General features: G+C 35.2%; 1 pseudogene; it reads right to left on the bottom strand.

Moving 5' to 3' along the window:
- Positions 1 to 624: 624 nt before the first annotated feature.
- On the bottom strand, positions 625 to 3,783 carry LOC105138898 (multiple C2 and transmembrane domain-containing protein 2-like; annotated as a pseudogene).
- Positions 3,784 to 11,567: the final 7,784 nt, after the last annotated feature.

Below are 11,567 nucleotides of genomic sequence, written 5' to 3'. Positions count from 1 at the left end.
GCTTCATGCAACAATGCAGCACCTGAGTTTGTTAACGACGTTATGAAATGTTAGAAGAAGAAAAAAAAAATTGGCCCACAGAACATCATAACAATGTTTTCCTTACAGCATGCTATCTGTTTTAGCAGGCAATCTCCTGAGGAAATTTTAAGGAATGGAAGGAATGCCACCACGAAGTCTTGGAGGCCTCATTGCATAAGAGTCCCTGAACTTTATGAACCAACAAACAAGCAATCAGATAGGAGAATAGGAGACAATACAACAAGAAATTTAAAAAACACTAACATAACATGAGTGATGTCAAAACACGAAGTTTAACAGAGAGGAATTACAAGGGTTTTGGAATATCGACCGGTAGTATAGGATTAACAGAGTGGAAATCAACTAAAATCGACAACACCCTCCCCTGTTTACTCACACACACAGTGGCTGGATTTGAATGGTTGCAGGAGAAGCCATTCACAATTTAATTAACCTCATTTTTTGCCCCAAATTTTCCACAAATACGACTTGATCCCTAAACCCTCCTCTGCTCTAAAAGTTTTTTTTTTTTTTTTTTTAAATAAATCTGTCCGGGCTATAGCCCAGGCAGCCCTCTGCATGGATTCGTCCTTGTGGAGGATGTCATGACCTCTTAGGAAAGCACCAAATTCCAAGCACGAAAGGAGCTAGAAAGAATGCAGTCAATATTAGTTTTGGGCACATAACCATGGCAACGAACAATGAATAAATCGGGACTGTGATTGCTGAATTGATCTCATGACTCTCACAATTTGCCTTTGCTCTTCTCAAGCTCCATCTATTTTCACCTGTATCAAGCATGTACTCCACAACCTCCCTCCTTAGAGGTGGGTCGGCACGGCCAAGCCTCAAAGAGAGAATATAAGTAGCTTGGTGTCTTAAACTATCAAGCTGATAGACTGATAATGGTTGAAGGTAATGCATCATAGGAAGCAGAGGTTGTGAGTAAGTATGAAACAAGTTGATCCAATTGTTGCAACTAAATTTCACAGCCAAATGGAGCTCTCCAATTTTCTTCAATCCATGAGATTGCAAGACTAAAAGCGGGTAGGAATGTGTATAAATCCTACAGTTTGGAGAGTAGTCAACCACTCCCTTTTTTTTTGTAACTGTAAATATTCAAGTTAATTTATACGTATTAACTAATTTATTAAGACTTTAAAATTATCAACTAAAAATTTAAAGTTTATGGCACTCAAACTGATAATTTCTAAAAAAATATATTCAAAACCTGTCAAGCTGTACCCCTTAAGGTTATAGCATACTGTATCCTTACTTTGCCAAGTCTTGGATCACCCGTCCCATCGTTCTTGTCCCCTGCCTGTAAATGACAGTTATCAAAAACTCCAATGGTAACAACTGTATTTGGATCATAAACATCCCAGTAGCATTGCTCATTCCACTTTGGAGCATAACTATCTACTAAAGTACTTGTCCTAACCCACTTCCGCCCGTGTTACGCTACACAATAAGCATCGGTAGTTCCACGACCATCCTTGGACTTCGGTGGTAGCAACCCTTCAGCTTTTAGGATACCTAGCTCTAAGACCCCAATTTTCTCTGGCCGTTGCTTGGAAGATGTTGCCCTCAAATCACTGCTGTAGTAAGTTGGTTCATCAAAACATGATATAAACCATCTAAAAAGATCCTCAGATGAAGTCTCCTGGCAAACTTCACTTCTGTCTTCTCCTCACCCTCCGCAACATACTTATCAAGATTAATACACTGAGCACCGATACCTTGAGGCATCAACCTCTTCTCCACTTGGTGCAAAGGAATCACAGACGTCCCTAAACATACCTCCTTATTAGCTTCCATCTTGTCCTCCACACTTAAAATTAAATGCTCATCAAATGGCTCTGCTGCAACAAACATCACTTCCTCATTCCAAGTAGGATTCGGATTCTTATCCTTTGAAACTGTAGTCCTCAAAACCAAGTTCCCAGGAACAGCCTTGATGTTAGCTTCTGGTTTGCTGTTCTTGTCTGCAGGTGCCAAATCCTTTGCTGCAATCACTTGAATTCTTAAATACCAAAGCACAGGGGTGAGGTATACATTAGAACGAATGTCTATCACGCTTTTCCCGCTAACTGCAGCTGCATCAGAATGCCATGCAACAGAAAATGCGTCGTCAGCTTGATTCCCTATCCAAGTAGCTAACATCAACTCTCCTGCAACCTTAACCCCATTGCGATCCTCCAACTTATACCACCGTGCTGCCAATGGACTATCTGGTGGAAACCGCGTAGGATTATCGCCGAAATAAAAGGAAAGACAGCCAATAATCTCGTTAATCGCATATTCTTTATCCCTTACCAGGATATCTAATCTCCCACCCCGAAGGCGATCTCTTGTGAAAGCATAGATTTCATTCCATTCCGGGTTTGAGGTCTGTTCAAAGCATCTAGTTATTCCCTTGTAGTTTCCATTCTTTAGCTCGACAAAAGGGGCACAAGTGACAGTCATGTTGTTCACTGGCAAGCCATTGGCTCTCACAATTCTGACATAAAGAAACTGTCTTTGTTCAACTAGAGTAAGCTTGTCACTGTCTATGACTGTCCTTCCACCAATATCAGGTGATGTCACTTTAAGGGTGTATCCCTCCTTTGGTTTCTCTTTTGGAGGCATTTGCTCAAACTACAAGATATAACAGAAAGTGAAAAAAATCAGTTACTGCTAAATTAGTGTTGGATCTTTATTTCCTGTTAGACATTTTGTAGTAAGAGCAATAAGAGCAGAAACCTTTCAAGGGAAAACTCATGTCCGAGTATATTAAATTATCAGGCCTCTGAGAGTTTTGAATGCCTGAATTCTGTGATCACAAGAGAAGAAAATACTGTTAGATTTGATAGACGAAGTACTAAAAATCATGCACACATAATGTTGGTTACACAAAAACAACCAGGGAATCTACAAGCATTTTATTCATTAATATGTATTCTATACAACTGTTCAAGATATTATAATTCGATATAAATATGACAAAACCTAGTTTGTATAGCCAGGAAAGAATTGCATAACATCCTGATGCCTATCAAACACAGTAATTGTACACTTTGGTCCCTCCAGCTCCAGCACTTAAATATCCTATTAATGATTTATGAACAAAATCTTTAAATCATGATGATCTATATTATAGTAATATATAGCAGTTTGATATGTGGTTGCGATCAGAAAAATCATTTTGTAATTTTCCAGCATATAATGATCTGATCTGCATAATTTTCTGTCCATGTGAGACATACATCCACCTAGCATACCTTGGAAAGTTATTTTGAAGTGATTCGATGCAAAAATTATCACCAAACATAAAGCAGAATCTCTAAGAGAGCTGAAAGGCATAAATCTTAACAGAAATTTCAGACAATGAAACAGTTAAGAAGTCATGTGACAATACTGTTTTTCTGTCATTAGCCAGGATAAACACAGAATAGAGAACTAACCTTTTTCATGCACAAAAATTTCCTGCAGACTTCATGCATTAAGTACAAATTGCTACAAACCCCATCAGCAAACCATGCCTGTAAATTAGTGAGAAATCAAAAACCTGTACAAACAATATCCAAAAGAGTTTGGAATGAGTATTAAATTTTGAAAATACAGTAATTAATTGTTTATGTATATGCAAATAGAGAGTAGGCTCAAAACACTATATAATTAGAAGAAAAAAAATGATGCTGGAAAGAAAAAAAAAAAACCTTACATTTTAGTTCTTGAAGGTCCGTAGCTCTTCAAGGCATTAGCAAGCTCTTCTGTACCCATGTGCGAGCATAATTGGATTCAATTTGTTGAGAACATGTTTTATGCCAATTGTTTGAGTTTTTCAGGTCTAAATAGTTAAATAGAGATTATCTATGCTACAAGAATTGGAATTAATAATTACAATTGAATATTTTGACAAAAATAGGCAGTTGAAATTGGTAAGCTTATATTTGTTTCAAAATTATGTTACGGTTGAGTGTTGAATGTAGAATAAGCTATGTGCCAGGGGACAATGATGACAGAGAACCTTGAGATTTTCCCTTTTCTTCTTGCAAGAAAAAAACTAATAATAATAAAATCATGTTGATATCGAAATTCAATCTGCATTGAATGCTAAAAGCTTCTTTTAAAATTGTTATAATATTGTTTTTGTAGGAATAACAAGCTTTTGTTGAGTAGCTTCAAATTGGCAATGTAAGTGGATCCTTAACATTGTATGGATATTCATTCACTTCATATCTATCACGTTAATTGAAGTCTCTCCAAAACAGTTTTGATTCTTGCTGCTTGATGTAAGATTGTCTATTGGTTATAATTCTATGGCATGCCATAAATTATGAGAGCTATCGTCCATTAGAGCTTAGCCCAGCACCATTTTTTGAAGAACAAAACCCTATGAAGATTTCTAGCTTCTTGGCTTTATGTATCATCAGTATTATTATGGATACAATCATGTTTCAATCTTCGTTTTATACCTTAAACTTTTAAAAAAGGTTTTTTTCCTTCTCATCTCATCGGATGCTTGCTGGACTTTGAGCTTTCTTTCATAATAACCAAATAAATTGGAGCTATTTCTTTTCATCTCATCTCGTATAGTCTAACACTATTCTTTCCCTAAATCACGGTGATCCCTTTTTCGATCCTGTCTCATACAGAAGCATAGTTGTTCCTTCCAATACGTAAGCTTCACTAGAACAGATCTTGCTTTTGTAGTAAGCAAAATATAGCAATTCATGCATCACCCGACTACTGTTCACTAGAATGTTGTCATGAGAATTATTCGATATCTTTGACTAAGTCTTTATCATGGTCTTCTTCTTCAATGGTGTACATCTCATCATCTTTAAGCTTTCAAAGACTCCAACTAGGCTAGCTATCTTGACGATCGTTGCTCCACCACTGACTATTGCCTTATTCTTGGTTAAAATCTTATTTCATGGATCTCTCGCAAGAAAAGAATTGTCTCTCATTCAATCACTAAAGAAAAATACCAGGCTATTGCCAACAGCATTGCCGAGTTAGTTTAGGTGCAGTCACTCCTCAGTGAGCTTAGTCTCAAGCTACCTCAAACTTCATCTCTTTGGCGTGACAATATTGGTGCATAACCAATATCCTTTCTCACCCACGAACGAAACATATCTCAATTGATTATCATTTGATTCATGATCAAGTATCTTCTATTTCTTTCTCGGTGAAGTTTCTCTCCTCCAAAAACTAACTAGCAGATGCTTAACCAAACCATTTTCACCTACATGTTTTTGTTCCATTAGACACAATCTCAACGGACATGAATTGTTGTTGAAATTGAAGGATGTATTGAAACGTAGCCAGATTTTGTAATAAACTCTAGCTCAAAACGAGACTAAGTCAGAAACATATCCAAGTTCTAACAGCACAAATCAATCCTTTTTAACCCAAATTTCAAATGTAAAAGCTAAAGATAAACTTAGATAACATTTCTTTTTGAATTTATACTTGTAACAAAACACATATACAAACTTATTATAAAATATAACTTCATATTTTCAAAATAATTAGAGGATGCCAAAAAAATAAAAAATAATAAAAAATATAACTCTTTACAAATACGTACAAGCTATATATTTGTTATAAATTAAAGAAAAAGTTAAAAGAGTTTGAAATTACTTTAATTTTCAAGGATCTAATGATATTTTAACTTTAAAGATTTATATTGCTAATATAAATATCAGAAGATCAAAATTATCAAAAAACCATCTAAAATAACATGAATTTAATGTTTTGTCAAGTAAAACACACTTTAAAAAAAATGTCTAATAATAAAAACAAATACTTTCTTCATCCACCCTATTTGTAAGTACCATTTGAGCTGCAAGTCTATTGTTATATATAATGTGTATTTTACAAGAAACAATTTTTTAAATAAAAACTTATTATAAGAAATGAAAATAGTAAGATTATGATAAATTTATATTTTTAAAGCATAAATGACATCCTAAAATACACAAGTATGCGTGACACTAAATTATTATGATTTTGATTAAAAAAATGACAAGAAAAAAGAAGAAAATAGAATGTAATATTGAAGAAAATAAGAAAAGATAAATAAGAAAAAGAAACAAATGAAGTTTGGATAACCATTAAATAAAATAAAATGAATGAGTGATCCAATTTTAGACATTGAATTTCAATAAATCATAATATATTTTATGGATTTTTAAGATGAGTATTTATAACTAATATATGAAAAGGAATTATAGATGGCATCACCATGGCTCTTATGATATGATAAATTTCTCATCGAAGATTTCGAACCCTATATAACAGTCTATTCCTACTAAACTCGGCATTTCTTCACCCTTTTCACTTGTGTTTGTTTATGACTAAGTATTTTCTATACACTAGAGGTTTTATCCACCCTTAAAAGTTGTAAGAAAACAAAATCACATATTGAAAAGTGGTAAAAAAATCAGTAAACAACATATACGAGAAAAAATCATAACTTTTATTAATCTTAATAAAAAAGAAAATACACAAATCTGTATTTATGTGCTATACACAACTTGCATGCCATACATAAAACTAGCATCCTGCATAACCCTTCAACTTATTTATAGACAAGCATATGAAAGGTTATAAAACATAAAACTACAATTCTTACATTTTATGAAGTAGTGGAGTACTTTCTCCTCCATGTTTTCATGAATTAAGCAAGTAGTTTTGACCCATGATCCTATGATTTTATTATTTTGAGGAGCAATCTCAACCATGCTCCAATATTTAGCAGTCATGCCTCTAGCCTATGATCCAAACACCTATTTCCCTATGAAGCCATGATCATAACTATCGTAATAACCCACTACACTAAAACTTAACTATCAATCTATGCCACCAAATTTGTTGTGTTTATTGTTTGCCTTGGACTATATATCATCCAAGTCCAAACTTGCATCATCCCATTGCTTACATAGGCCAATGCTATCAAATTTGATATTGTCCCATAGATTGCCATTGCCTATTGTGTCTTTCCATCAATGTTTTTGTTATTGTATTCATGCTAGATTTTGACTCCGTTACAACTTCTTGTCATTAGTTTCACAATGTAGAGGAAGCTTAACAATCACTCATTCTTAAATTAATTTCTTTCACATTAAAAGAATTGAGATGTCCATTTTTTTTAAAATTCCCTCACAAAATGATTTTAATTGCATATGAAGTAGCAAAAATTTGGTTTTGACCACTTATCAATTTCCTTTCCATTTAACCTTTCATTGTTAGCAGTACGTTTAGGCTCTCTCCTGTCAAATTTCTTCTTTTTTTTCCATCTCATATTTCCTTTTAGGCTTTAACGAAAACGTAGAAGCTCCAACAATTCTTTACCAGCCTTTGCTCTAAAGTTTGCCAATCCATCGACATCGGTAATGGTCAAAGACAAGTCTAAAATTTTTTGCCTTCTCAACTTCAATTGCGTCCAAGGTTGAAGTCCATACATAAAGTTGAACAATTTTTCCTTCTCAGACATGTTGTTAATATCCATAATCAAAGAACTGAATCTCTTCACGTAATCCTTCACCTACTCGTCATGTCTCAACCTTTTTAAATATTTTCTTGCAATTCAAGACATATTGTAGGGTATAAGCTATTCCTTTAACTCCTATTTCAGACCATTCCATTTCTCCACCTTTGGTCTCATAGCATTTAGGTCCTCATTAGACCTTGTTTACCACCATAACTTTGCAACACTAGACAAATACATCACTGTAATGTCTTGCATCTTGATTGTCCATATTGATCTTTATCATACTAAAATAATATTTCATATCCCACAAGAAATTCTCCAACTCTTTAGAACTTCTCCCCTACCAAAAGATTTGGGTTCAGGAACTTTGGGCTTAGAAGTATTTACGCCATTCGAATCATTCACTATTTTCTTTTCTAAGATGGCAATGCTTTTTCCATAGCTTACAACCTTTCACTCCTTTTTTTTTTTTTTGCTAGAGTGATGTATAAACTTTCAGCCCTCTCATCACTTTCTATAACTTCCCTTAATCGATCAAGGATGGAGTAATTTTCATCCTCTTTAATCATACCAATCAAAGTTTCAATCCATGTTAGTCTTTCACAAACTGCCTCCATAACTTTTGGCATGTAAAATTTAGCCACCAGTATTGCAAACTATCCAGTGATGGCTCCTCCAAATCAGTCCCTTGATTTATACACAGAACAGTCTCATTGTCCTGCCAAGAACACAACCGTGCTTTAATACCATTTATCATAAGGTTAATTTCTCGTTAAAATTTTTCAGCCCCTATGTGACAGTCTAGTCCTACTAGACTTAGTATTTCCTCATTCTTTTCACTCATATTTGCCTATGACTAAGTATCTCCTACACCCAATAGGTTTTCCCCACTCGCACAAGCTATAAGCAAAGGGAATCACATAATGTATAGAGGTAGCAAATTAATACACATCATATATAGGAAAAATTCAACCTTTATTAATCTCAACAACAAAGAAATACACAAATTCATATATGTGTGTTATATACAAAACTTGTATACTATACACAAAACTTGCATTCTATACAGCTAAGACTTTTTAGCCTATTTATAGATAAGCATATAAAAGGTTACAAAGCATAAAATTATAATCCTTATATTTTAAAAAGTACCGAGACACTTTCTCTTCCATGTTTTCATGAACTTAGGTGGTGGTTTTGACCCATAATTCCATAATCTCACTGTTTTAAAGAGCAATCCCAACCTCTCTTGTAGCCATGATCGTAATTGTCGTGACAATCCACTATTGCCATATAACTATCATTCTATGCAGCTGAATCTGTTGCGTTTGCTTCCTGCCTTGGATTGTTTATCACCCAAGCCCAATCTCACATCAATCCACTGCTCGCATAAGCTAATGCTATCGAATTTGATAGTGTCCCGTGAATTGGCACTCCCCACTACATCTTTCTAGTAGTGTTTTTGTCAGTATATTTATGCTGAATTTTGACTCCATTAGTTTTGCGAAGGAGAGGAATCTCAACAATCACTCAGTCTGTAATCAATTTATTTCACATATAATTGAATCTGCAACATTTTGGACTCTCTGTTTGGACTCACTCTTGACTTTTCACCTAGAGATGATTTGTTTTTAGGACACCCTATTAAAATACACTATAATTGTCCCCGACAACATTCTGTACGCCCCCACACAGCCTGAAACTTCCGTAAGCAACAGTCCACAAGCTACCTTCTAACCATGTGCTAAAAGGAGTTGGAATTATAGAGGTGAAGATTCTTTAAAGGCCACACATGACCAGAACCTCACTGGATTTTTCCATGCTCATTCGTTCCTGCTTCTTGGGTTTCCGCTCCCTGGGTTTGACCCTCTACAGTAAATTTGATATCCACCTTAAATTTTGTGGCCCATGTTATCATGCAATATCATAATTATACAAGTGCCCGTTATAACCATACGCTTTTTCTTATCATAATTAATTGCAAGTTTAACTAACAAATTGATTCTACAAAACAAAAAAGCAAATCAAATTACATATATATAAACTTTCAACATCAAATGTTGTTTTAGAAAAAGACTAGGCTAATGGAATAAACCAAAAGATGAACTTCAAATGAAATTCACAACCATGAATCCACCTTTAATTAGGTTCTTCATTTGACCTATGAATTTTCTGTGAAGAAATATTAGTTACGAGAAATCCATTTCTACGGATGAAGATTTTTTTTAAGAAGAAAATATTTGTTTATAGAATTATACATAGTTAGTTACCTTTGAGATGTTGGTTCCAAAAGTATTTTTTTCCTCCTTTAATATTGCATATGTTCAAATTTAAGGAAATGCTAAAAAAAAAAGGTTCAAAAATCGATTTAGGTATTGATATTATGCCTAACACCTAATAAGGGAAAGAATTAATCGCAATGCAAAGGAAAAAACAAAGAAAAAAAACAAGAAGAGAGCATTCGACAATTAAAACCGCAAAAAATAGAAATGTTGGCATCACTAGAATTACTATGGAATGGGTATGGCTTCCTCGAATATCAAGATTCAAAGATGCCTCAATCTTTCCTCGAGTCTAAGATCCCTTTACAAGTGAGTTTTACAATTGCATGATATCTAATATTTTCAATTAAATAAATCGTTCTGTCAATTGGTTGGATTAAGTACAGTGATTGCGATTTCATCACTTGACCGATCATCATCATGATATACAGCTATCAACCTCCATGACATTACACACAAGTACAGGACGGTACGTGATGACCAGTGACCAATATGGAATACATGGTCCTTCAATGATTCCACTCGCGTCGTGCCGCCCAGGACGTCCTAGCCTACGGCTCGTCCATAAACATTTACAAGGATTGTTCAGAAGCATTCTCGTCTAGGCACCGGTGTTTCAGTAACCGGAGCACCAAAATGATAGTAGAATGTTTGATCTAACCTTGCTTCAGTTCCTAATGTCCGCAAATTGTCTATGATGGATGGCAATTTCATAATTTGACAACAGGAAGATGAGTGTCCTCCATTTTGTTCATGTGGGTGCCCATAAGGGACCAGAACAAAGAAAGCAAAACAAAACCAAGGTGGAGAGGGAGATCTTTGTCTGCACATTGTTTAGGGCGCAATGTGGTCAGCCTTTGATGGGCACAGTTGGCTGGATTTGATGCTTTGGTCCCCTAAACCCTAATGACACAGACTTTGCTTTAACGTGTGCGTTGGGTTTCTTTCATGCTTGCCAAATATGCATTTCTTGTCCAGTGGTGGTGGGGGTAGCAATGACTGACTGTGGGTGGGTAGGTCCTACCTATCATCTTCCTCTAAAATTGACTGCCACTACTAGCACATCAGCCCCCTACACCCAACCACCGAGTCTTGCATCGAAATCTTACTATTTGATGTGAGGCTATGCAGGTGTGCTTAAGGCTAACCCCATGATTTCGGTTGAATAAGCATTTTATTTGCAACCTGAACCAACCTGGTGATATTATATCTTCTCGTCTTCAGCTAACAAGCACTAGGCACCAATTAGTAACTTTCAGAGCCAAGACAACAGATCTTCTCTTTCAAATGCATGATAATAATACAACGAAAGTAAACATATTGAGAAATCGCTGCCCAGTTTTCGATAGCATTTGGGTGGATTAAATTGGACTGGTCACATCAAGCCTGTCCCAAAAATTGTGATATAGGTGGGCATGCAAATATCTATCTATATTGATCACAAAAGGGATTTATTTCCACATAAAAGAAGTTCCATTTAACCGTCCTACATTGTCTTCATTGATACTTCTGTTTTGCCTATTGGTTTCTATCTTATTAAAACACTTGACAAATGCATTCATGAAGCAGACATATACAAGTCCAGTGAAATTACGTGGTTTATAAACCGCAAGGGCCGGCGAGGCTATTAGCATGTTCTAGGGTTTAAATGCCCTGCACTCGAGGGCGGAGCTAGGTGTGCTGCCAGCCGTCGGCCTTGGCTTCTCAAAGTTCTTAAAATTCCTTGAAATGTGAAGTTCTTTAAAAAGAATGACGTTGTTATATATGCAAAATGATCCTTCAAA

Source organism: Populus euphratica, unplaced genomic scaffold (assembly GCF_000495115.2).
Source record: "Populus euphratica unplaced genomic scaffold, PopEup_1.0 scaffold84.1, whole genome shotgun sequence".
Classification (NCBI taxonomy): Eukaryota; Viridiplantae; Streptophyta; class Magnoliopsida; order Malpighiales; family Salicaceae; genus Populus; species Populus euphratica.
The sequence above is the reverse complement of the archived record's forward strand: the minus strand, read 5'-3'. Positions and strand labels throughout refer to the sequence as shown.